Source organism: Vulpes vulpes, chromosome 4, assembly GCF_048418805.1.
Source record: "Vulpes vulpes isolate BD-2025 chromosome 4, VulVul3, whole genome shotgun sequence".
Taxonomy (NCBI): Eukaryota; Metazoa; Chordata; class Mammalia; order Carnivora; family Canidae; genus Vulpes; species Vulpes vulpes.
The window spans coordinates 22,927,139-22,951,201 of record NC_132783.1 but is presented as its reverse complement, the minus strand read 5'-3'; the positions used below and the strand labels follow the sequence as shown (position 1 = coordinate 22,951,201).

The window sequence follows — 24,063 nt, the reverse complement described above, 5'->3', positions numbered from 1 at the left end:
CATAGCTGTTCTGTGTTCCTCAGTTCAGTTCTTGAGGAACTCAGTTCAGTGACAAAAACACATATATAAGTAAATCATTTCTCTAAGTGGGCCCATGGATATATTACTCTAGATTTCTATTCTAGAGGTATTGGGAAAATCTTAAACAATTCTGCTTCAAATTCACTTAAAATGTTAAATTAGAAATTAAATAGAATTTAATTTTAAATTAGTAATAATAATAACTTCAAATATAAAATCGAAGACTCAGCACTTTTCCTCCCAAAGAAGAATTTCACAGAATTCCTTTTTTAAATTCTATTTCATACTTTCAGTATCACCAATCCTGTTAACAAAGGCCGCAGCGCAGTTAGGAAACAAACACTCTAGCTTCTCCTTGGTTGATGCCTCAGCGGTAGGCTTTACTGCCCTACAAATTATGAAGGTGTAGGCTCACTGAAATGATTTCTAAAGACCCTACCTACTAACATCCAGCATTCCCCATTCGGAAAGGTAGCTGACTGCAGGCACAAGGTTGACTAAGAAACAATCAGCTGGCACAAAACCTGCTTCTCTTAAAAAGCTGAAAGCGGTTTAGCATAATAATAATGATCTTAAACCTATCTCTAAAGCTGCCAAACCACCATATCTAATAAAGGTCTCTGCACAGCACAACAAGATATCTTCCCTACAGGACATTTCTTACATTTATAAAGTCCTAGCAACCTTTCCAAAGAGAAGACAGGCCACCCAGCCATAGCCAGTACGATGGCCCCGGTAAACAATATTCAAGTGGCCTAAGTGAACACATGCTTCCCTGTGCATCCAACTGAGGAGCCCAGGAACAGGGCACTAGGCTGCTGCTGTCTTCATTGGGAGTAGGCCCGTTAGGACTGTCATCCACATAGCACGTTGTTCCTTGAGTGGTGATTATTTACTTAAACGTCTTTGGCATGCTTGGGATTTATACCAGCTACCTTGAGATGTTAGAGAAATAAAACAGACTTTGCTCTGTTTTATATAGAAACAAAACTACAGAGACAAAAACTATACACATGGCAGAGTGGTGATAAAAATACTTGCTAACTTATATGGCACACATAGGGGCCAGGTGTTTTGCTTATGTTATCTTATTTAACTTAATCTTCACAAAATCCAATGAGGTAGGTATTATCATCATTAATTCACAACAGAAACAAGAGTTCCAAGATTATTTTTACCACTATGGAAACAGTGACTAGATTATCTTTTGAACTATAACATGTCCAGTGTTCTGTACAGGCCCTGGCCCACAGCAGATGCTCGAGGGCTATCAGTTGAATGAATGCATCAAGTGAAGTGTTCAGCCAACAAGGGTCAGAAATTAGGCATTTATTGCCTTTCTTAACAGAATCCAAACTGGGCTCAGTTTTGTACAGGCCCTGGCCCACAGCAGATGCTCGAGGGCTATCAGTTGAATGAATGCATCAAGTGAAGTGTTCAGCCAACAAGGGTCAGGGCCAGAAATTAGGCCTTTAAATTGCCTTTCTTAACAGAATCCAAACTGGGCTCAGTTCTGCATTCTTTCTACTTCTATATCAAGTGTTTGTTTTGTCCACTGACTCTAACTTTTCCTCATCCTCCAACAAAGCTAATTTCCCTCACCAAAGGGAAAAAGAGGCTAAAACACATATTGCCTACGCATGACTTTTGTATAAAAGAAAAGAAGGTGCAATGCCTTTGAATGAATTCAGGATGTTTTGAGAACTTAAAAATATCAAGGAACATGAGTTCTAAATAACTCTAAACTATGTATATTCTTAAATGAAACTGTTTGCAAATGTTCAGTAGTTTCAAAACTATCTAAATAGTAAATTCAGAAGCATGGAAGGCTTTTAAAATCTGTGTTTACTCTTTTGCAAATTAACTCTAAGGTATTAGAGCACAGAGGTTTACACGGTGGACAGGGAAGACAAATTACCTGGACTCAGTTCCTATCCAGCTACTCAATGGCTGTGTGGCTCAGGCAAGTTACTTAGATTCTGTATCAGCAACCTCACCTGACAGAGGAGGGGACAATTCTAGTGCCTTCCTCACATATTCATGGTACATATTAAGGTTCTAATACACATGACCACTTATAGGCACATAGTACCTATTCTGTGCTAGCTGCCGTCACCATCATCATTATTAAGGATTAAATGATGTATTTCAAAGTTATCAATCTATACAGCTTAAGGATATTTCTAAAAATAGTCGTTTGACTTGCGGATAATCTCCAATTGAATTAAAATAATATATTTATAAGTAATATAATAATTTAACTTCCTATAGTAATATGTAGCCACAGTAGGGCTAGTATTTAAAATTTCATAGGACCTACTGCTTCTAATTGTACTTATTTTAAACTTTTAACTAAGGAAAGACAAATATGTACTTTACTATAAAATAATCCATTAAAAGATCTCCAAGATATTTAACTGATATTATTATGGTATTACTAAAGAAATCATTAGATAGCTGCTCCCTAATATTCTGTAACAGAGTCTAGAAAAATTATTAAAAAAACATTTATATAAATCTGATTTAAAAAACAGAAAAGAAACTGAATTAGAGAAAAGTCTTTATAATTTTTGGTATAAATGAAAAATCCAGTTGATTTTTTTTTTTTTTTTGGTTGCTAGGTTGGTGCCCCTGCGATCTGAATGCTGCATCAACAACATTTAATAAGCCCATGGATCTCAATGTCTTCATGACAATGGAGAAAGTCTTGTCTGTGCTTTAGAAACAATCAAGTTGCTTCTCTCACAGGAATCCACATTTGATCTCTTGGCTTGACCATTTTGAAATATCATGTGTCACCAGAAGACTCCAAGATAAACTGCCTAAGACTACCCAGCCTTGCACAAGGCAGAGAAAGGAGAGAAAATAATATGTAATAAAATAGCTCTCCTGCTAATGGGAAAACGAAACTGACATCAGAATTGGGACAAAGCTTTGTTGACATCACAAGTTTGGCTCAATACCTAGTGCTCTCTCAACATATTCAGTCCATCCCCACAACCTGACATCCCTCATGAGGTGTTCCAAAAACCCAGGTTTTCTATATGCTCCTTTTTCTTATAACACCAAGCCACCTTTTCATTTATGTTGATATTATGCTGCAAAAAAGTCCCAGGAAGGGATGCCTGGAACTATGTCTTTAAGAACATGAGATGTAGCACTATATCTAAAATATTCCAAGAATTCAAAGTCTTGACTTTAAATGATGTAATTCTGTACATAAATAATTTTCTATGAAAAGATCAGAAATTTTTAAAAGCCTGTAAAATCTGAGTAGGTCAAATATTTCTTCCAATATTACATTTTTCCTTTGGTGTAAAGAAATTAATACTTAGTCATAAGAATCACCCATTTTTTATGGAGCCTAAGAATTCTTTTGGTTCATTTTAAGCCACATCTTTCACACTTAGAATTTTCTGGTTCAGTTGGAAATACTTTTCAGAAGTCTGAACATACAGTTCAATGAATTGTTCTGAAATGTGTGCATGTGGGAAGAATTTTTTGCTTATGAGATCCTTCAATAATTCATATATTTAAATCATCATTTCCAAAGCAAATCTTCCAAAATCAAATAAATTGCAAAACTACCAGTGAACTAAGTCTCCAAAAAGGAGTTCCAATTCTCTGCCAAAACAGACTTCAAATTCTTAATCCCTTGTCCAAAAAAATTGGACCAACTATTGATGTTTTCCACCAAGCAAGCCACATAGCCACAAATGTTTCTCATTTACTCCAATCCTGGGACATACAGCTCAAACAAGAAATTTCCTGAATACCCCAAATTTCAGATACAATTTGGAATGTAAGTGATTCATAATGTTAAGCAGGAAACATTATGGTCTTCTCCTACCAGCTCGATGTTTCTGGAATGCAACCCTCAGGAGATTATTCCACCAAATCAGAAGGCTGACATCACTCTCAGCCTTGTGACCCATTATAGCTGGGTCCTCTGCTCCCAGCTCAGATGTGATTCTGAACCCTGAACAGTCTGCTACTCCAGCTAGCATTCAAGGAAAACAGACGTTCCGCCAAGGGAGTGAACAAAGATCCATACTGTGCTCTGTGGCAAGGAACACAGAGTGCACTCGATCCCACTCTAAGGAAAAGCCAAGATAATGTTAAAAGGAATTAAAGACACTGTCATCACTTGTGCACCAAAAGGCTCTCACACTGGCCTCTGAACAGATTCTAATTAATTTGAATATGAAACTTCACAGATCTTCTAGTTTATGAATCCTCTTCCAGTCGCACCCCCACTTCACCTCCTCTTAAATTGAACAATAATTTCTGAGAGTATCAAAGTTGCCAACAGTCATCTTCTGTAGATTCCTACTCTATTTCAAGGAAGGAAGCGCACCTGACATAGCAGAAGACAGGTATGACACTGAATGACCGAATGACCGGGAGAACTGTGTGAGTCTTTGCAACACCGGCTACTAAACAAGAGAGACGTGCAGGTGGTTCCCTTATAAAGAAATACATAAGTAGGGCCTAGAGGAGTGATGTGGGTAAAGGTGGAGATAAACACTTACCGACATAGTATTCCATTACCTAAAGGGATCATTGCAAGCAAAATATACAGTTAAAGGGAACTCAAAGCTGAGCAGCCAATCCTTTGGGAGTCTGGGCAAACGTAGAGTGTTATCGATGATACAGACATAACCACCAATAGGAAGAAAGGTCACAAACAAAAGGCAGCTGAGCAAAGGTTAGAGTTACTATTTAAGCATAAGGAAAAAATGTAGATTAAACAGAATAACATTCTCTAAAACACAGAATAAAGAAAGAACACAAAACAGTGGATTTGCCTAAAGTAAATTCCATGAGTCTACATGTAGGCTTTTTGATATCAGTAACATTCACAAGGAGACACTTGAACTGAGTTTGTAAATTAAAATTGTGAGGTCATGCTGGAGGTGCTGGAAGAGGACTGCATCAGGAAGCCATAAAAAATACAAAATGCTTGGAAAAAATTAATGTATGCACATTTAAAAATATCAGTTGAAATTTGTGGTTGGATCAACTTATATCATGAATAACCTAAAAAGTGGCTTGAATATCTCCAGCTGCCAAAAAGATTCTATTTTCCAGCCCAATCTAGCCTTTTGTAAGAGGCATCTCTCATTTATCCAGACAAAAAAAAGACAGTAATTACATTGGTTATCCAATGCTTATCTGTATGGAGAAAATATGGTTAGCTAATAACATCAGGAAATGGAATATTCTAGATGACTATCCTTTCTGGTTACTTTAAAACCTAATTCTGTGCATTTTCCCTCTTCTGACTGTGGACTTTACACTCAGAATGGAGTGAAATCAGCATAACTCTCAGCAAATTATTAAATTTACAGTCTTTCGGATCAGAGTAAATGACATGATGTACAATGAAGCTTCTAGAACAATAAACATGGTAAATTCTTTGTTTTTAAAGATTATTAATTTATTTATTAGAGAGAGAGAGAGAGAGAGAGAGAGAGAGAGAGAGTGAGAGAGGCAGACGGAGAAGCAGGCTCCATGCAGGGAGTTTGACATGGGTCTTGATCCCGGGTCCCCAGGATCACGCCCTGGGCAGAAAGCAGTGCTAAACCGCTAAGCCACTGGGCCTGCCCGCACATGGTAAATTCTTAAAAAAATATTAGTTTCCTTATTCTTTCCCTTCTCTCTTACTTCTGCCAACCATAGCTTTGCTTTTTTTTTGCAGCTTAGGTACCAGGAGCTGTGCTTTCACATGCAATCAACCAATTTCCCAGTGAATTGCAATGTTTCTTCATTCTGTTAACCATCTGATAAAGGAGTTTTAATTAGAGGACTCCTCTAAAAACTTATTGCTTAACTTTTTCTCATCTTGGCGGAATTTCTGCTGAGGAATCAGCTATGTTCAACTCACAGTTTCTGTCAGAGCCCAATGTAATGTGCAGCACTAGGCAAGGATACAGGGATATGGAATTCAATAAAATACGGTTCCTACTGAGGATGGTTAATTTTATGTATTAACTTGACTGGGCCACAGGATCACCAGATAGTTGTTCAAACATCATTCTGGGTGTTTCTGTGAGGGTGTTCTGGCATGCGATTAACATTTAAATAGATGGACTTGACTAATGCAAATTGTCCTCCAGTGTGGGTGAGCCTCATCCTATCAGTTGAAGACCTGAACAGAACAACAGGGTGATCCTCCTCCACATAAGAGGATTCTCCTGCTTGATGATCTTCAAACTAGAATATCTGCTCTTCCAGCCTAACGGTGTGTAAAGTGGGACACTGGTTCTTCTACGTCAGCCTGTGGCCTCTAGATTCAAAGTGGGACACTTGTTCTGCATATTCTGGACTTGGCCAGCCTCCATAACCACGTGAGCCAATTCCCTGGAATGAATCTTTCGATAGATAGAGATATATATAAATAGATAGACAGAAAGACAGATATCTAGATCCTATCAGTTCTATTTCTCTGGGAAACACTGGCTAATACACTATCCTCGAGAAGCTCAAAATCTAGTCATGAGGATATACCCAAATAAAATTTCTCCATGAAGCCTTTCCCAAGTAATAACACAGAATATTGCACTATGAGCCAAATAAACCATCAAGTAAAGAAACTATCAATAAATGTTCACTGAATGAATCAAAAGTACTTGAAAACAAGATCTGCCAAGGACATTATCAGAGCATGTAATTCATTCCCTCAAGAATTCTCATAAAGAGAATGATCTGGTGTCAATTTACAACTAGATTTAACCCTTTTCTGCATATGCTGAATACATGAGATTTCTCTGCTTTATGAGTTAGTTACTGTTATTTGAAGCAGGTCATTGGGAATAAATTTAAAACAGGGAGTGCAGTTATAAATTGGTTCATTCCTCTCACAGTACATAGTACAAATAAGAAGCAAATAAGCTTCCTTGAATGGCAGCCAAGTTTTTCTGCTCCTGAGATGGTGCCTCATGAACAAAGCGAAGCCAGTTGGAGTGTCGAGGGTTGGTAGCATCCAAAATGTATAGTACTTCTCCCTTACTCCCACGAACCTGAAACATAAAAAGCTGCTGAGTTTGGACATGAAGTTAGTATTAGTCATACTAAACATATCAAGAGTAGGATATGATATTTTCTCATAAGGATACACATTTCTTATTGACAGATGTTGAATAGATGCTGGATTAACATCCATTCTCCCCCTTAAACATACGTACAAATAGAACCTACTATTTTATTTGGCAGATGTCTAGACGACTCACAATTGCAGCAACTCTCAGAGTTGATAGCTCTTTTCTGGTTCAAATTATTTGTTAGTTGGTATGTTTTAATAGACGTGTTGCAACTGCAACCACCCAGGGGACAACCATAATTGCAACCTGTCCCCCTTTTCCCACTGAAAAGGGGATACTGCTTGGTTCCCACTTGAGGGGGGCAGAGCTGGAGCAATCCTTTCAATTTCACTCTCCACCTGTTTCCTGAATCTTTTCCATATGAGGAGAACTTGCCAATGAAACCAGTAGAATCTGACATCCACTGAGCCACATTTTCACATTTCTAAATAGTAGATAAATAAAATAGGTTCCATTTTGTCTTTTCATGGCCTGCTCATGGCTTGTTGAGGTCAGTGCGCCCTCTGTCTTTTGTTTCATGCCATAAGGCTTCCTGGTCAGACCCACTCAACATTCAGTTGGAGGGAGAGAGGTAACTGCCAAAGGAGTGGGTAGCTCATTTTACATTCTGGAAACCAAGTTGCTTCAACTCAAGCTTCTCCAAGGCCCCCACGCTGTAGGTTATCAGGCGGTGCTCAGTTTAATAATGGAAAAATCAATCTCCATCCAACTCACTGTGTGTTTAAATTCCATTGGAATCCAGGGGAGGAGGAAAGGAGTGAGTGATCAGCACTTCAGATCTCTAATACCAAGTAACACAAATATAAGAATATAAATTCACCTTTGCAGACTTGGGGTGGGGATAAACAAATTCTACATCTCCAAAACTTCATTTAATAAAATAAAGCACCACGAGCCTAATAATGTCTGAATTTCCCAATGATCCATTTGGACAATCATGCATTCACTGGACATAATTCACTGAGTCCCTACCATGTGCCAGGTACAACTTAAGGCACTATGAATCTTTCAGTGAACAAGACAGCTGGAACTGGACATCGTTGCAGCACTTAAGAACAAACAAGCATAGGATATCACTTCAGGGAAAGGTAAGAGCTGTGAAGACAACTCAAGCAGAGCAGAAGGAGGCAGAGTGAGGGGAGCTGAGCAATCTCAGAAGAGATGATACAGCCTCTCTGACCTGAGAGGAGCTCTAAAGAAGGTAGGGACTGGCCAGTGGCCAGTGGAGGGCTGGAGACAGAGTGCTCCTACCCAGAGAGAACAGCACATAGAAGGCAATTAGAAAGGCCCCGGGAGTGGCACAGAAGCAACCAAGAAAATGAGGGGCAGGGACATCAAACAAACTGCACAGGTCCAGCCACATACTGATGTACAGACTAGGAAGCCATCTGCAGAGGTCAAGTTACCTCCAAAAGACTGTTACATCAAAACATCTGCTACATGAGCTCCAAACACTGATATGTCAAGATTTTAGCATATATTGTCCAGAAAAAATGCAGTTTTCCTGTTCTGTCTTTATACCATTCACTGCCATGTGTCTCAAACAATTCCTGTTTTCTTAAATGCCAAAGGATCCTCAATAATCATTTAAAAATCTTGCTGACAAAATGCGAGACCTCCATGAGAAGCAGAAATTTAATTTTTGATATTGTAACTGCTAAAAGAAGAACTCAGGACTATAAACACCTACTATTTATATCTCATATGTTTAGGTGAGAAGCCATGGGAATTTGTAACTTCTCACTAGGAAAGCTCATACTGAGATCTCCTTTGGGAGGCACTTGAAAACTGTGCTATGTTGCTGCTTACCCCTCACTGCCCATTGGGTAACGTCAGAAGTGTCCAGAAAGACTGCTGGGATACATAGAAAGAACTCTCCATGCCCCTCCTCAAAGAGGACATCAACTCACTGTTCTTTAAGGACAGTGAATAAATCATTAAATAAGTCACGTTAGATAATTGGGTATGAAGTCTCCTTTCCCGGTTCCTCTGTAGCTACAGTAACAAAACTGTTTACCTTGACAAAGAGCTAAATGAAGCAGAATGAGCAGCAATGCCATTAGATTCTTGAAACAAAAATTTTCTTAGAATCAGATTTTAAAATCTGCGACTGTTTTGCAGAAGGGAGACTGAAGCAGTGGAAGGAACACCCTAAGGCACGGTCCCCAGTCTTTAAAGGGAAATGATGGGGAGAGGAGCAGAGGCAAGGCTGGTGATAAATAAGCTACACATTAAAATCCTGGGAAGAGGCATGCCTGGGTGGCGCAGCGGTTTGGCGCCTGCCTTTGGCCCAGGGCGCGATCCTGGAGACCCGGGATCGAATCCCACATCAGGCTCCCGGTGCATGGAGCCTGCTTCTCCCTCTGCCTATGTCTCTGCCTCTCTCTCTATCTCTGTGACTATAATAAATAAATAAAAATTAAAAAAAAAATCCTGGGAAGACAATGGCCTCCTTTGTAGTTTCTAAGACCTTGGGGTGGGCAGATCAAATGCCTCAGGTGTAGAACATGCTCTCTCCCCTTCCACCCCTACCCCAAGGTAACCCCTAGACTCATTATAATGTATTTGCATAATGGGTACAACACTCTATCCCCCCCCCCCACGGAGAAGGCTGCCAAACCTCAGAGGGTCAAACTCTTACTCCCAACTTGTGGGAGGAGTTTCCCAAATGACTGGAGGCAGCCTCCATTAAGAGACCACCTCACTGCAGATCACAGCTCCTCCCAGCCCAGAGAGGCCCAGTAATACCCAATTCCAGAACAACCTAGGAGCCGGTTCCACCTCTCAGAACCTGCCTATTCTTCCACCTTGAAAGTGCACTTTTTTTGCTTTAACGAACCGCTTTGCATTTACTACATTCTTTCTGGCTATCTTTATTGGAGTGCAGATCCTCACATAAATCTTCTGGGGAATCCAAGGACTGAGACCTCCATTTACACAAACAGACACTCTCTTCCAGAACACCATTACTGTTGGAATCCACACAATCCAACTTTTTTTTTTATGTAGGGAAACCCCAATGGCTCTGTCAGGGACATATCTCCGTTGGAGAGGACAGCACTACTCACAGAAACTACCTCTGAGTCATACATTGGCTGCCCAGTAGGAAGTACAATATACATCAGATGTGTCTGACATTTGGAATTCTTTCTTCAAAGATGTGAAATGTAACAAAGATTTCTCTGTGACTTATTAGAGTAAGGACACTCGGCCAGGGGCATCGTTGGCTCTTTGTATATTTCAGCTTTTTCCCAGGCCCTTTGCCTCCAACCAGGTCCAAGTATTCAGTATTAGTGACTTACTTCCGGTCCATTAGATGTATTCACTCTGGTTGTCTGTAACCATCTCACACCACATCACAGCTTAGGAGACAAGCACCATTTAATTTTATATTAAACTTCTGATGAAACCTGTCCCTTTCAATACATCCATTTTACATATCGATTCAGGATTACTTATATTCTCATAGCAACAAGATCATAGACAGCAGTGTACTGTAGAGTTGCTTACATATTCATAGCTGAGATACTTCTTTTTGTTCATTAACAGAACCACTATTTATTTTATTCAAAACACCCTGAACCAAATGACTTCTGAGTTCCTCTCTGCAGGCTACCTGTTCCCTCCAACTCTGAAGTGCCTTGTTCCCCTTCCCAGTCTTAACACTTCCCTGAAGCTGTAAGATCATCTGCTCATGTGATTTGTATCTTCCCACCCTACCCACAGCATTCCCCTCTTGAAATATCTAAGAGACATTCAAAGATAATCTAAGCCATCCTTCCTCTCTCCAGACAAACCAAATAAAAACTCTCCAGACAGATGGCTACTATTAAAGTCTCCATTTATCTATTTTTAATTTGATACCAAACCCTGAGGTAATAAATTGAACATTTTTAAAGTCTAAGGAATAAGGAAGATATTCCTCTTAGTATCATTTTCCTGCATCTAACTAACCTTTGCAGCCAAAATATAATTTTTTCCTGTCAAAACTTGTCTTCCAAATAGCATCATCTTTTATTTGAATTTTCATGAAGATGAAGTGTATTGGTTACTGTCCTACTGAAGATCATCTCCCACATGTCTGGGGGCCTGTAATGAGTGAATATTCTCATCTTGCAGTGAAAACCATCTCGATCCCAAACCCTGTTTGATTTGCACAGACCTCCTAAGCCAGTTACATAAAAAAAAAAATGTAGCTAAGGTGGGGAAGGAAAAGAAAAGAAAAAGAAGCTACTTTTAAGCACTAATATTTAAGGTAGGGATATCTTTGGAGAATCAGATGGCACCATATGTTTATATTAAATTACAGGAATTTTTTCCTTTGTTTTTAACTGAAGTTAGGCCAGATGCTCTGCCTTCAGTGTCCAATTAAACAGATCTCAGGATATCCTTAGAAGCACAAAGAAAAAAAAAGTCTGCTCATGTAATCAATTCTGACAGCACACCGTTCTCAGATTTAAACCCAAGAGAGACACATTTTTAGAAATCAACAAAGATAGTCACTAGGACAGTAGAGATTTATAGTTTTTCAGCAAAGGGCACAGGGCTTTTTCTATTGATTTCTCAAAGGATTCTTTTTTTTTAAATAATAAATTTATTTTTTATTGGTGTTGAATTTGCCAACATACAAAATAACACCCAGTGCTCATCCCGTCAAGTGCCCCCCTCAGTGCCCGTCACCCAATCACCCCCACCCCCTCGCTCCTCCCCTTTCACCACCCCTAGTGATTTTTCAAAGGATTCTGTTAAAAATTCTTGCTGTTTTGGGCTTATACACACGTATACACATATCACCGAGGCTTACCTGTTTATATCTTCTCCAGGGGTATTATCCAATAACCCCGACCCATGGAATCCCCTATCTCCAGATTGAAAAGCAGATAGAAAACACATATTTTTACAGATCGCAGTCTCTTTAACTGAACAGCATTCAGAATACAGTACACAGGAAGTTAAATAACTTAAAAGGGTTGATGTGAAAAATTAAGTCAGTTTTTCATTACAAGTAATTAGTGCCCTAAATATGTGTAGCTGAAGAATGTCAGAAAAGTATTCTGGGCAAGATGGTGGAAGAGTAGGGTTCCCAAGTCACCTCTCCCCACCAAATTACCAAGATAACCTTCAAATAATCCTCAAAATCTACCAATTTGGCCTGAGATTTAAAGAGAGAACAGCTGGAACGCTACAGTGAGAAGACTTCATGCATCTATCAAGGTAGGAGGACGGGGAAAAAGAAATAAAGAAACAAAAAGCATCCAAGGGGAAGGGGCCCCATGTGGAGCCGGCTAAGGCTGGGGACGGTGTCCCCAGGACAGGAAAGCTCCGTCCCGGAGAAGCAGGAGCTTCACCAATCTTCCCAGATGGAAAGGGGCTCACAGGAAGTTGGAGCAGGACCCAGGAGGGTGGGGATGCCCTCAGGCTCCCAGAGGCACTAACAGACACCTGCGCCCCGGGGACAGCACGCCACACCCCAGAGCCGAGCTGCCTAAAGGGCTGCAGTGCACTTGGCTAGACCGGGGAGTAGCTCGGAGGGGCTCCGGCTGCGGCTCCGCGTGAAGGGGGTTGCGTGGCAGGAGCAGGATTCCAACAGCACAGGCCTGGGAGCCCAGGGCGCCGGGGACACAGCCCAGTATCTGGCCTCCTTCGCTGACAGGTAGAAGCCGCGAGGGCCAAGGACAACAAGGAGGCTCCTGCCACAAGCTGAGCAGATGAGTGCCCCCGCTCCGGAGTCTCCAGGCCCCTGCAGACTGAGAGCTCCCGAGTTACTGCGGGAGCTGACTGTAGGGCTGGAGAGCTGGCTGCCACTACTCTGGTTGCTCCTCCTGGGGCCTCAAGGGGTAAACAACCCCCACTGAGCCTCACAGTGGCCTCACCTGATAAACAGTTTAAACATCTTTCACTGAGCCTTGCAGCAGGCAGGGGACTGAGCAGTTCCCCCAAGTGCTAACACCTGAAAATCAGCACAGCAGGCCCTTCCCCCAGGAGACCAGCTAGGGGGACAGGGGAAAAACAAATTATTCACCAAGCAGCACTGGAAAGTTCCAGGGGGGGTCGAGGGATTTACAGTACACAGAATCAGAGGGTACTCCCCCTTGTTTTTTTTGTTTTTTGATTTGTTTCTGACCCCCCACCCGTTTTTTTCTTTTCTTTTTTTCTCTTTCTTTTATTTTATTCTCTTTCTCTTTCTTCTCTTCTCTTCTCTTCTCTTCTCTTCTCTTTTCTTTTCTTTTGCAAGAGAAACACAAGCAAAAATGAACTATTGGGACTTGATCAAGATAAGAAGCTTTTGCACAGCAAAGGATACAGTCAACAAAAGTAAAAGACAACCTACAGAATGGGAGAAGGTATTTGCAAATGACGTCTCAGATAAAGGGCTAGTTTCCAAGATCTATAAAGAACTATTAAAACCAACAGCAAAGAAACAAACAATCCAATCAGGAAATGGGCAAAAGACATGAACAGAAATCTCACAGAAGAAGACATAGACATGGCCAACACGCACATGAGAAAATGCTCTGCATCACTTGCCATCATGGAAATACAAATCAAAACCACAATGAGATACCACCTCACACCAGTGAGAATGGGGAAATTAACACAGCAGGAAGCCACAAATGTTGGAGAGGATGCGGAGAAAGGGGAACCCACCTGCACTGTTAGTGGGAATATGAACTGCAGATAGGGGATTCCAGGGTGCAGCCACTCTGGAAAACTGTGTGGAGGTTCCTCAGAGTTAAAAATATATCTGCCCTAGACCCAGCAATTGCACTGCTGGGGATTTACCCCAAAGATACAGATGCAATGAAACGCCGGGACACCTGCACCCTGATGTTTCTAGCAGCAATGTCCACAATAGCCAAACTGTGGATGGAGCCTCAGTGTCCATTGAAAGATGAATGGATAAAGAAGATGTGGTCTATGTATACAATGGAATGTTACTCAGCCATTAGAAACGACAAATACCCACCATTTGCTTCGACGTGGATGGAACTGGAGGGTATTATGCTGAGTGAGATTAGTCAATCAGAGAAGGACAAACATTATATGGTCTCATTCATTTGGGGAATATAAAAAATAGTGAAAGGGAATAAAGGGAAAAGGAGAAAAATAATTGGGAAATATCTGAAGGGAGACAGAACATGAGAGACTCCTAACTCTGGGAAACGAACTAGGGGTGGTGGAAGGGGTAGTGGGCGGGGGGTAGGGGTGACTGAGTGACAGGCACTGAGGTGGGCTCTTGACGGGGTGAGCAGTGGGTGTTATTCTATATGTTGGCAAATTAAACACCAATAAAAAATAGATACATGAAAATAAAAAAGCCACAAAATGTAAAGTAGAATAAATAAATAAATAAGTATTTTTTAAAAATTTAAGGAAATGAGACATATAATGTGACAGCATAGAGTCTCAGACAAGCCTTATGCCTAATACAGTCTTTAATACATGATAGATATTACTTTTCAGTTAATCAAACATTATTAAATGGAGTATACCTTCAAAAGTGATTTCTTGTAAAAATAAAAATTATTCAAGAGGCTTGTACAGAACAACTAGATGTTAGCCACTGCTGCTTCTTAGGCTCCTGTTTTAAAAGCACTAATATCTGTACAGAAACACTTAAAGGAATAAAATGGTCTTTTCAATGCTTGTTTTCTCTCAATTTAGTACTGAAAAACCATTAAGACTCCCTAGACTAATAATAACTACACTATATATGATGTAATTTTCTGAATAATGTATAAAAATAAAGAGCTGAATATTTAGTTGAGAAAAATAAATATAAGAACATATCTTGTTTTCCCATTACTATCAAAAACTTAATTTTTTTTGCAGAAATAAGTTATAGATTTGGGGGACCTTTTTTCAAAATATCAAAGATAAAACTCACAACAAATGTGAGAAAATAAATAACTATAATGAAAACAATTGCAATATTTCACAATAATCATAATTCTAAATCGCAGAATGGTTTTTAGTACTAGATAACATAATACTTTAACACTCTGATACAGATTTGGAAACTAAAGTTGGTCTGTTATAGCTCCTACCGAAGGGGCTCAATTGAGGAAATTCTCTAAGTATGCTGAAGCTTGGGCCTCCAGGAGGGCTATGCACCAGGTTTTTGAGCAGTAATATTTGGGGAGATTTGCAGGATGCTTCAGACAAGTAGATTAAAAAGTTGCAGGACCTGAGTAATCCACAAAACACAACATATTCCCAAGTTTTGAAGATTACTATTAAAGTGTCATCCCTTTTTCTTTCTGTCCAGTGCTTTTTTCCATAAGTCATGTGAATTAATCACTTTAAAACCAGAATTACAAAAATTATACTAATTATTTGTCTGGAAAGGGATGGTTAAACACCTATACGGAAATCTGCTAAAATGATCTGTAGGAAAACCACAAAAATAACTCACAAAAATAAATATAACATTAGATATTTTTCCTGCCCTTCAATCCTAATTTTACAGTTTGAGTTACACTGTTTGAATGATTTGACCTGCATCCACTACTCATATATTTGGAAAGTAGTTAAAGAAGAAAACTATTGAATCTGAGAATCTGACACTCTGCTCTCCTTGTGAGAATCAAGAATGCTTAGTGCTGGGGCACCTGGTGGCTTAGTCGGTTAAGCATCTGCCTCTGGCTCAAGTCATGATCTCAGGGTCCTGGGATAGAGCAAGGAACCATGGGCATCAGGCTCCCTGCTCAGGGGAGAGTCAGCTTCTCCCTCCTCCTTCTGCAGCTCCCCCTGCTTGTATTCTTTTGTTTGTGTGCATGCTCTCTCTCTTGCTCTCTCAAATAAGCCTAAAAAAAGAATGCTTAGAGCAGAGATTTTTTTATTCATAAATTTTTTTTTATTGGTGTTCAATTTGCCAACATATAGAATAACACCCAGGGCTCATCCTTTCAAGTGCCCTCCTGAGTGTCTGTCACCCAGTCACCTTCACCCCCCGCCCACCTTCCCTTCCACCACCCCTAGTTCTTTTCCCTGAGTTAGGAGACCTGAAAGAGATTTTTAAGCTCACTAATGAATGTCTCTGCTTTGATTCCCTACCCTCTCTCACTTTAAAGCTGAGGGTTATTAATTTGGGCCAATTCCAATGCTGGGGACAGCACTGGGAGGTCTGAGCTCCCCTTCCACTTCCTTTTCCAGTACCTCACAGAATTCACAAATGGTTCTGTTCAAATCATTAATTAACATTCATGTAAAAAATAAGGACTCTTAAAATCTATAAAATCACCATTCATTTGTTCTAATTCCCACTTGCCAGAATAAAGCAATGACTGTCTGTGATTATATTTAAGGTGCTGATGATTCTCAAGATAAAGATAAAAGAGTAAACTACTGAAATTCATTCTAGGAGAGAGAAGAAAATATACATTATTTCCTTTAAATTTCTTAAGAACCCTACAAAGTAAATGCTATCCCCATTTTACAGAGGAGGCAAATGAAGCACCTAAGGTCATAATCTTTGAAAGAGATAGCTCCAGGGTTTGAAGCTAAGATTTGTCCTATCTGGGGCCTTTACACAGTATTCATCACTAGAAATCAATATGAAAGAGTTTGGAACAATGGCTTCTAACCAAGTAGTATGTACGTAATAGTATGTCCTTGGGGGCATTTGGAAATGTGGGTCAGTATGATGGGGGCACTCTGGCAATTAGTGTCTGGGGCCTTGGGATGTTAAATATCCTGCAATGTGTTGTACAGTGTCTCAAAACAACATAAAAAAGCCACCATCGAACTCCAATAGCATCCCTCACCTTTTCTTTTTGAGAGGGGGAGAGAGAGAAGCTGGGGAGGGAAAAAAGTGAGAGGGAGAGAGAGAGAATCTTAAGCAGGGTCCATGCCCAGGATGGAGTCCAAGGTGGGGCTTGATCTCACAACCCTCAGGTCATGACCAGAGCCAAAATCAAGAGCTGGACACTTAACCAACTAGACCACCTAGGTACCCCCACAGCATCCCCTTTGAGGAGTACTGCTTTAGATAAAGAAAAGATGACTACACTATAATAGACTATTAAATGAAGCTGGGGAGATTCGGAGCACCTCCAAGTGATATCCTCAAATAACCTCTACTCCGATATTACAGTGATTAGTTCTCTTGGATCTGGCATGGAAAGGACATGAACGCTCTGCCTGAAGTTATCTAGTATTTCCAAGTTTTCTCCAGCTATGAAAACATCTGAGAAGCTAACTGGGACCCGATACAAATTAAATGCATAACTGCTTCATGTGGTTTTACATTCACACTTGACTGAGAGTTGAAAGAGATGTGTTCTGTAAATTTCCGTGCACTCACAAACACATGTGTGAAAAATATTCCTTAAAGGAAATCCTACTTATCTCTGAAAGAAAACATAGTCACTGACGTCTATGCTGTAAATATGTAAACTGATTTGTTTTGCAGCTGAGATATGGGAAAGACTGTGCTGGTTTGGCACTTGGGGGCACCTCCAATTGGAGGGACCCCAAACAAGTGTGTTGTGGAGATCTGTAATTTTTCTATGAAAGTGTCTTAAATTTTGTGTTTCCACACTGATGATAATAATAATAATAATAATAATAATAATAACAATAAGAAGAAGAAGAAGAAGAAGAAGAAGAAGAAGAAGAAGAAGGAGGAGGAGGAGGAGGAGGAGGAGGAGGAGGAGGAGGAGGAGAGAAAGAAGGTGAAAGAAGTATACTTTAAAATACTGGGATGACCACCTTGGAATCAAGCACTGTCCTGCAATTTTGGCAGTCAGGTATATATTTGTGTTCACAATCACACTGCAGTTTAGTGGTCGCAGAACAAAGGGAAATCTTGAAAAGAGACCACCTTGATATGCAAATATGCTTTCAGACCAAGGAAAACCCAAAGTTGGTATGCTGTGCTATTGGAATAAAAGCTTCCTGACTGAGCAGACCCAGGGGAAGAAGTCAATCATCATTAAGGCAACTGTAGCAAAGGTGAGCTGACCTCAGCAGACCCTTTACTGGGCAGGCAGGGCCAGATTCACTCTAAAAGGGTGATTTAATAAATGCTGTCAACTTGTATCTGGCTGGGGTTGTACCATTTTAGTTCGTAATTAACTCACAAATTTATTTCGGTATTACAATTGGAAAAATGCTGTAATTATGGCAGCATTATACCAGCTCTTAAGAATTCCACGTTTAACTAACATTAAATAAAAGGAAGCCCGGCACTAGATGGTAGGTATCTGGAACTTCTTGCTGTGTCTACATCGCTTTCTTTTAGGAAATTCCCTCTCCCCCAAAGGCATTTCAGATTGTGGCTTATCCACCCCTTGGATAAACCTATTCTTCTGGACACAGTGATTGGTCCAGAGCTGGCACATGACCCAAGCAGGGCCAGAGTAATTTTGAGAGGACTGACACAAATAACAAGGTATTTCTCTAGTTTCAGAATATTAAGAGCCACCGAAAGTTGCACCAAAAAGGCTTCCAGCCTATAAAGAAAACGTACAGAATAAAGCCAACACAGCATAAGACCAAAAACTGGAAGGGTAGATGGACAGAAGGAAAGAAAGAAGGAAGAAGAGGTGAATGGATGGACTGAAGGAAGGACAAACAGATTAAACAGACATACAGACAAACAGAATCTTGACGGGTATTTGATCAGCTCAATTTCATAACCAAACCAATCTCCAGGCACTTAATCATGTAAGTCAATTTTATATGCATCCAAGTAGGGTTTATGTTACTTATGACCAAATGCTTTCTAATATGCTAGAGATGAATAAGACTGTCTTTAGCAGGGGAACACTACTTAAGTCTGAGAAACACCGGATTTCATGATCCTCTCTAACTCTAAAGTGCAAAAATTCTGTGTGTGTGTGTGTGTGTGTGTGTGTGTTTTAATTATTTCATCAGCTTAAGAGATCCGGATCTTTTCTTATACCTCGGTATATGTACAGAGAGCAGAAATAAGGATGGCTATTTTTTATAGTTATCACTAGAGATATGATACTAGAAGAGGATCTTTTCAGTCCCAAGTTTAGTTTTAATAAAATTATTCAGAAAATGTAATTTCCAAAAGGTTGACTTTACAATTCAGAATCAGAGGAAAAGTCTCGAGGAAAACAGAAGCTACCAATGGCACATAACACTTTAAATAGCATGTTCAGTACAAACTACAAACCAGAGAAATAAATAGATATCCTTAAGAGCTTCTTAAAAGGTTTTTAGAATACTTAGCAAAATGACTCTTAAGAACTCAAGTTCTTAACTAATTCAGCACAGTTTTGCAGTGTCAAAACTTAAGCCAAGTGAGTACTTGGCTTTACCTGCCTTAAACATTTGCTTGGCAGTAAGCGTAAATTTCTACCAGTTAGAGAAAATGAATAAAGCACTTACATCGTAAAAAATATATATATAGTTCAAGTTAAGTGGGAATACCAAGTCGGTAAATAAGACTACAGAGCTAAATATCAAATGAATGACTCCTATATTGGAAAGCCTTCCTTCATTTTTTATTCCTAGGTATGTAGCTCACAGGCGGTTTTTACTCAGAGCCTGATATAACAGATATCACCGCGACCACATCAATCAGCTGTAAACACTGGTCAACTGAATCCGCATCTATCCAGCTAAACTAATTTCATAGGAAGTCCTGCAAAGTCAGTAACTAGACTGCATCCTAAATTCAGAAATTAGTCGTTTTGAACCCTCCACGATCAATCAACTCAGTGATTTGTTTAATTGCCCAGTGGTCCTTATGGAAGACTTTCCTCCTAGGAAGAGGCTGTCATCCTACAATCAGCTCTGAGAACAAAGAACACATCTAATTCGACATAACAGTTACAGGTTTAATAAAATATTAGGTTGAAAAATGTTTGGGGGATAAACTAATAAACACCAAACAGTTCTGTGTAGCCTTTTCAACTACAGAAGAAATCTTTCTTGAGGATTCTTAAAATGCAGTAGGAAGTTCAAGCAAAGTCCTAAGTTATTTTGTGTTTCAAACCTTAGGAAACCTTCTCTGTATTCAGATAAGGATGAAGGTACAAATTCTACCTTTGAAACTTAAAAGCCAGTTTCGGATATTTTAAATATTTAGGTGGAATTACTAAAAAGAAAATTTTGTTGCACAACATATTCAAAATACTAAAAACTGCACATCTTGAGGTGAGTACTAAAGAGCAGCTTAAAGCTGGCTATATGAACGCTGTTTATAAACCATACAAAAAGAAAAGGTCATCACCGCATCAGAATTACCACCATAAAATTATTATAAATAAGACCGAAGTCAGACTGAGTCAATAACCATAGAGTTTTATTATCTTCAACACTAGTGACAACTTAATAACATATGCCTCACAAATCATTTATCTGATAATTGGAATTATATTCCTATATATTCACAGAAACAGTATCTTTTGAAAAAGTGGATGGCAATATTTATTTGATATCTATCATCTGATTTTATTTCATTTGAATTTTTTATAATACATTTATCTTTTATTGGTGTTAAATTTATTTCATCTGATTTTAATAGAACTATTTTGCAAATAAGAATATTACAGCTTTTAGAGATGAGAAAAATTATGACAGAAACAAAGAAAGAGAGAAGAAAAGAAAAGAAGTGAAAAAAATCCTAGACACAGGACCAGGAATGTGAACTAATTCAGCACAGTTTTGCAGTGTCAAATAAAAAGTCTATCGCTGAAAGCTACACGGAAGTGTAAGACTTCTGTTTCTGGACTTTGATCCAAGCGGTCATAAAAACTTGTCCTCACTTAGTAATTCCTATTTCCATTAAATGCCAAATATTCTGAATATTCTCTTTGCCTCGTACAAAACAAAGCAATAAAAAGTCAACCATGCTACTCCTACAATACTAAATGATGTAAAACATCACCCTCCTTGGCAGAGAAGTTTAGTAAATAATGAAAGGTAACATTATTTTAGTATGATGGCAAGAAGAAGAGCTGTTAAAGTGGCACTGGCACCAGAAGCCTTCATTTGCAAATGCATGAAGATTAGAGCCCTTAGTTCACAGGGTATGTACACAGGCAGGTAGAACAGTGAGGGTGGGATTTTCCATACGTTGTAGTTTGCAAGTCTCAAAATAATTTTTCTGCCTATAGATTATGTTATGAATTCTTCAATTGACACTCAAATTCACATAAAGAGGCTGCGATTCCTTTTTTTTTTCCTTTGAGGCTGCGATTCCTAAAAAGCATCTATGCCCCAAGCTTGTAGCTTTCTTTAAACTAGGTGCTTAGCTCTGTGTTTGAAGATAAGTTATAACAATCAATGTAATATAGCAGCAGAACTCCTTTCAAGGTCAACCAATTTTCACAGGTATTTTTTAAATTTTATTTATTTACTCATGACCGGGGGGGGGGGGGGTGTGTGCAGAGACACAGGCAGAGGGAGAAGCAGGCTCCATGCAGGGAGCCTGACGTGGGACTCCATTCTAGGTCTCCAGGATCATGCCCTGGGCAGAAGGCAGGCACTGAACTCTGAGCCACCCAGGGATCCCCTTCACAGGTATATAAATAAGAATTTAGGAATGCCAGAAACCTTCATCCTGTTCAGGGACTACTTGTGAGGACAGATCATTCAGTCTGGGGATAGGATAAAAAAGCACGCATGAATGTCAAATGACAACAATTAAATCAAATAAGGTAGAAATATTCCATCAACATGCCTGTTTACAGGCACGGATGCCCAATCTAAGTGAATCCAAATTTATTTTAAATTTAAAAAATGTTAAATGTTTCTACAGAACGATCTGTTTCATGGGGTTCTGAATCACAGACTCATTTTACACTTACAGCGTGTAACAAAAGGGAAAAAAGCAAAGTAATGTGAGCTTCTAGTTAAAAAAACAATCCTAGCTCTAAAGTGAAAATGTCTGCAATAAGTTTTTACCACAACCATATGAATCACGCTGGGTTTAGAAATTTGGAATTTTTATAATCAACAACTGAGTAATCTCTTAAATACCCAGTTAATGCCACCAAATATCAGCCCAAACCAGAACCCCTGACTACACACAAGCTCTTAGATTATATTCTTTAAACTGACAGCTTTTGGTGCTTTTTAACTCTTACAATTAATGGTCTGTGCTACTCTTTAAATATTTTACACTTTCCTTTTCTGACTTTTACTCAACATGAACTCTTACAGATAGTATATAAGAATATATACACACATACGTTTTAATAACCATAGCTTTAAAAAAAGTCTTTTTTTAAAGACTTTACAAGGACGGGGAGTAACGAAACCCTGGAGATCAGAGTTGCCCGAAGAGGTCGGCTCTGTCCCCAAACCCCAACAGGGATGACAGGGACACCAAAGCTTTAGGAGAAACAGCCTTTTGTGAAAAAACAAACAAACAGAAAAACAAGAGCCGCTTCTGAGGTCCCTAAGTAGGACTACACGAAGAGAATGAAGGCAGAGAACCCTATCAGTCCGCTTCCAGGGGAGCACCCCCGCCCCCGGCTGACCCCGACGCCCCCACCCCGCACCCAGCCCCGCGCCCCCAAGGGAAGTGGGAGGGGGGATGCTCGGGAAGTACCTTGTTTGGTCCCCAAAGGGCACCTGCCCTCCGCCGCCGCCGCCCTCCCCAGCGCCGCCCTGGGCGCAGCCAGAGAGTGGAAGGAAGCGCGGAGCCCGGGAGGGACTGCGGGGGCGGAGGCGACCCCACTCACTCCGGGAGGACTCCGGCATGGTGCTGCCTTAGGGCTCCCCGCGCTCTCCCCCGCCGGCTTCCCCGCCCCCCCTGAGGGCCGGCGAGCGGCCTGGGGTGGAGCGGAGCCGCTGCGACCAGGCTGGAAATGGTGCTCCCGGAGGAGCTGCAGGGAAGGGCTCCAACATGGTTTGAGGGGCGCTAAGATTTAGGGGGCCCCGGAGGCTAGAGGGGGGGGAGGCCTCTGAGCGGGGTGTCTGAACAATCTTGCCCTGGGGATGCCAGGGCAGGGGGTGGGGGGCGGGTCGAGGGAGGGGGTCCAGCCTGTGCACTGTTGCATCTAACTTTGTGAGAAAGTTGCATCGAACCCCACGCCTGGCGTCTGGGCTGTACCTGCCTCGGAGTAGAGATCTCTATGGCCCAGCGGGACCAAAGCCCTCCTTGGAAAGCAAAGGGCCTGGGAACAGAGCTCCTTTAAGGGTGAAGGAAGGGGGGAGGTTCAGGAAGGGGGCGAGCTGAGCCCCAGGCCACTCAGCGCCCGGCGCGTCCTCCGGGGGTCCCCTCCTTACCTGGTGGCTTTCCTAACAAAGTAAGAGAAGGTGAAGTCCCGGTGATCACCAGCCACGCTTCCACGGAGGCCTGTTCCCGCTGCAGCTGCCCCCCCACCCCCGCTCCAGGACCCCGCGGCCTCCGGGCAGCTGCCTGGTGCTGCTGTGCCCCCCGCTGGGGGCCCTCCCCCGCGGAGGAGAGCTCTGCCCCCGCCGCTCCCCCTCCGCTGGGCTCCAGGCCCGGGCTGTGGGCGGCGCTGCTCCTGCCCCAGGCCAGCTGCTGGCCGCGCCCCGCCTCTCCGGGCCTCCCCGCTCCCAGGGGTGGCGGGTGGGGCAGGCACAGCGGCTGCGTCCTCCCTGTGTCCCACGGACACCAGGGCTCGCAGTCCCCTGGGGCCCCAGATTCCCAGGCGGCGACGGAGGCAACTGGGAGCTTGCAGGAAGCTCAGTGGCCGCCATTGGGGTGCGCTGGGCGCTGCAAGGGCTGCAGGGGGGCGCGCAGAGGTGATTGGGGGTGGGGGGGGCGCGGAGTGCCTCACTTAAGAGAGGGACTGTCGCGATGAGTGCGCACACCCCCAGGTCCTGAAAGCCAGAGCGAGGGGCAGTTTCCACCAAAAATAAGAAGTGCTGCTACCCTGGGCACTTTGCCCCCACCCTGGGTGAACCACGACCGCCCAGCGCCCTGGGCTTGGGTCTGGAAGGAGCCAAATCAACCTGTCTGGAGCCCAGCCAGCCTGGGTGTGGG

General features: G+C 41.3%; 1 long non-coding RNA gene across 1 annotated transcript in view; it reads right to left on the bottom strand.

The window, feature by feature from the left end:
* LOC140598532 (uncharacterized) overlaps positions 1 to 23,718 on the bottom strand; it is a 29,549-nt gene extending 5,831 nt beyond the window's left edge. Inside the window, exon 1 of the long non-coding RNA XR_012000969.1 lies at positions 23,340 to 23,718. This is a non-coding gene — a long non-coding RNA (uncharacterized lncRNA). The remainder of the gene's footprint in view (positions 1 to 23,339) is intronic.
* Between the last annotated feature and the right edge of the window lie 345 nt (positions 23,719 to 24,063).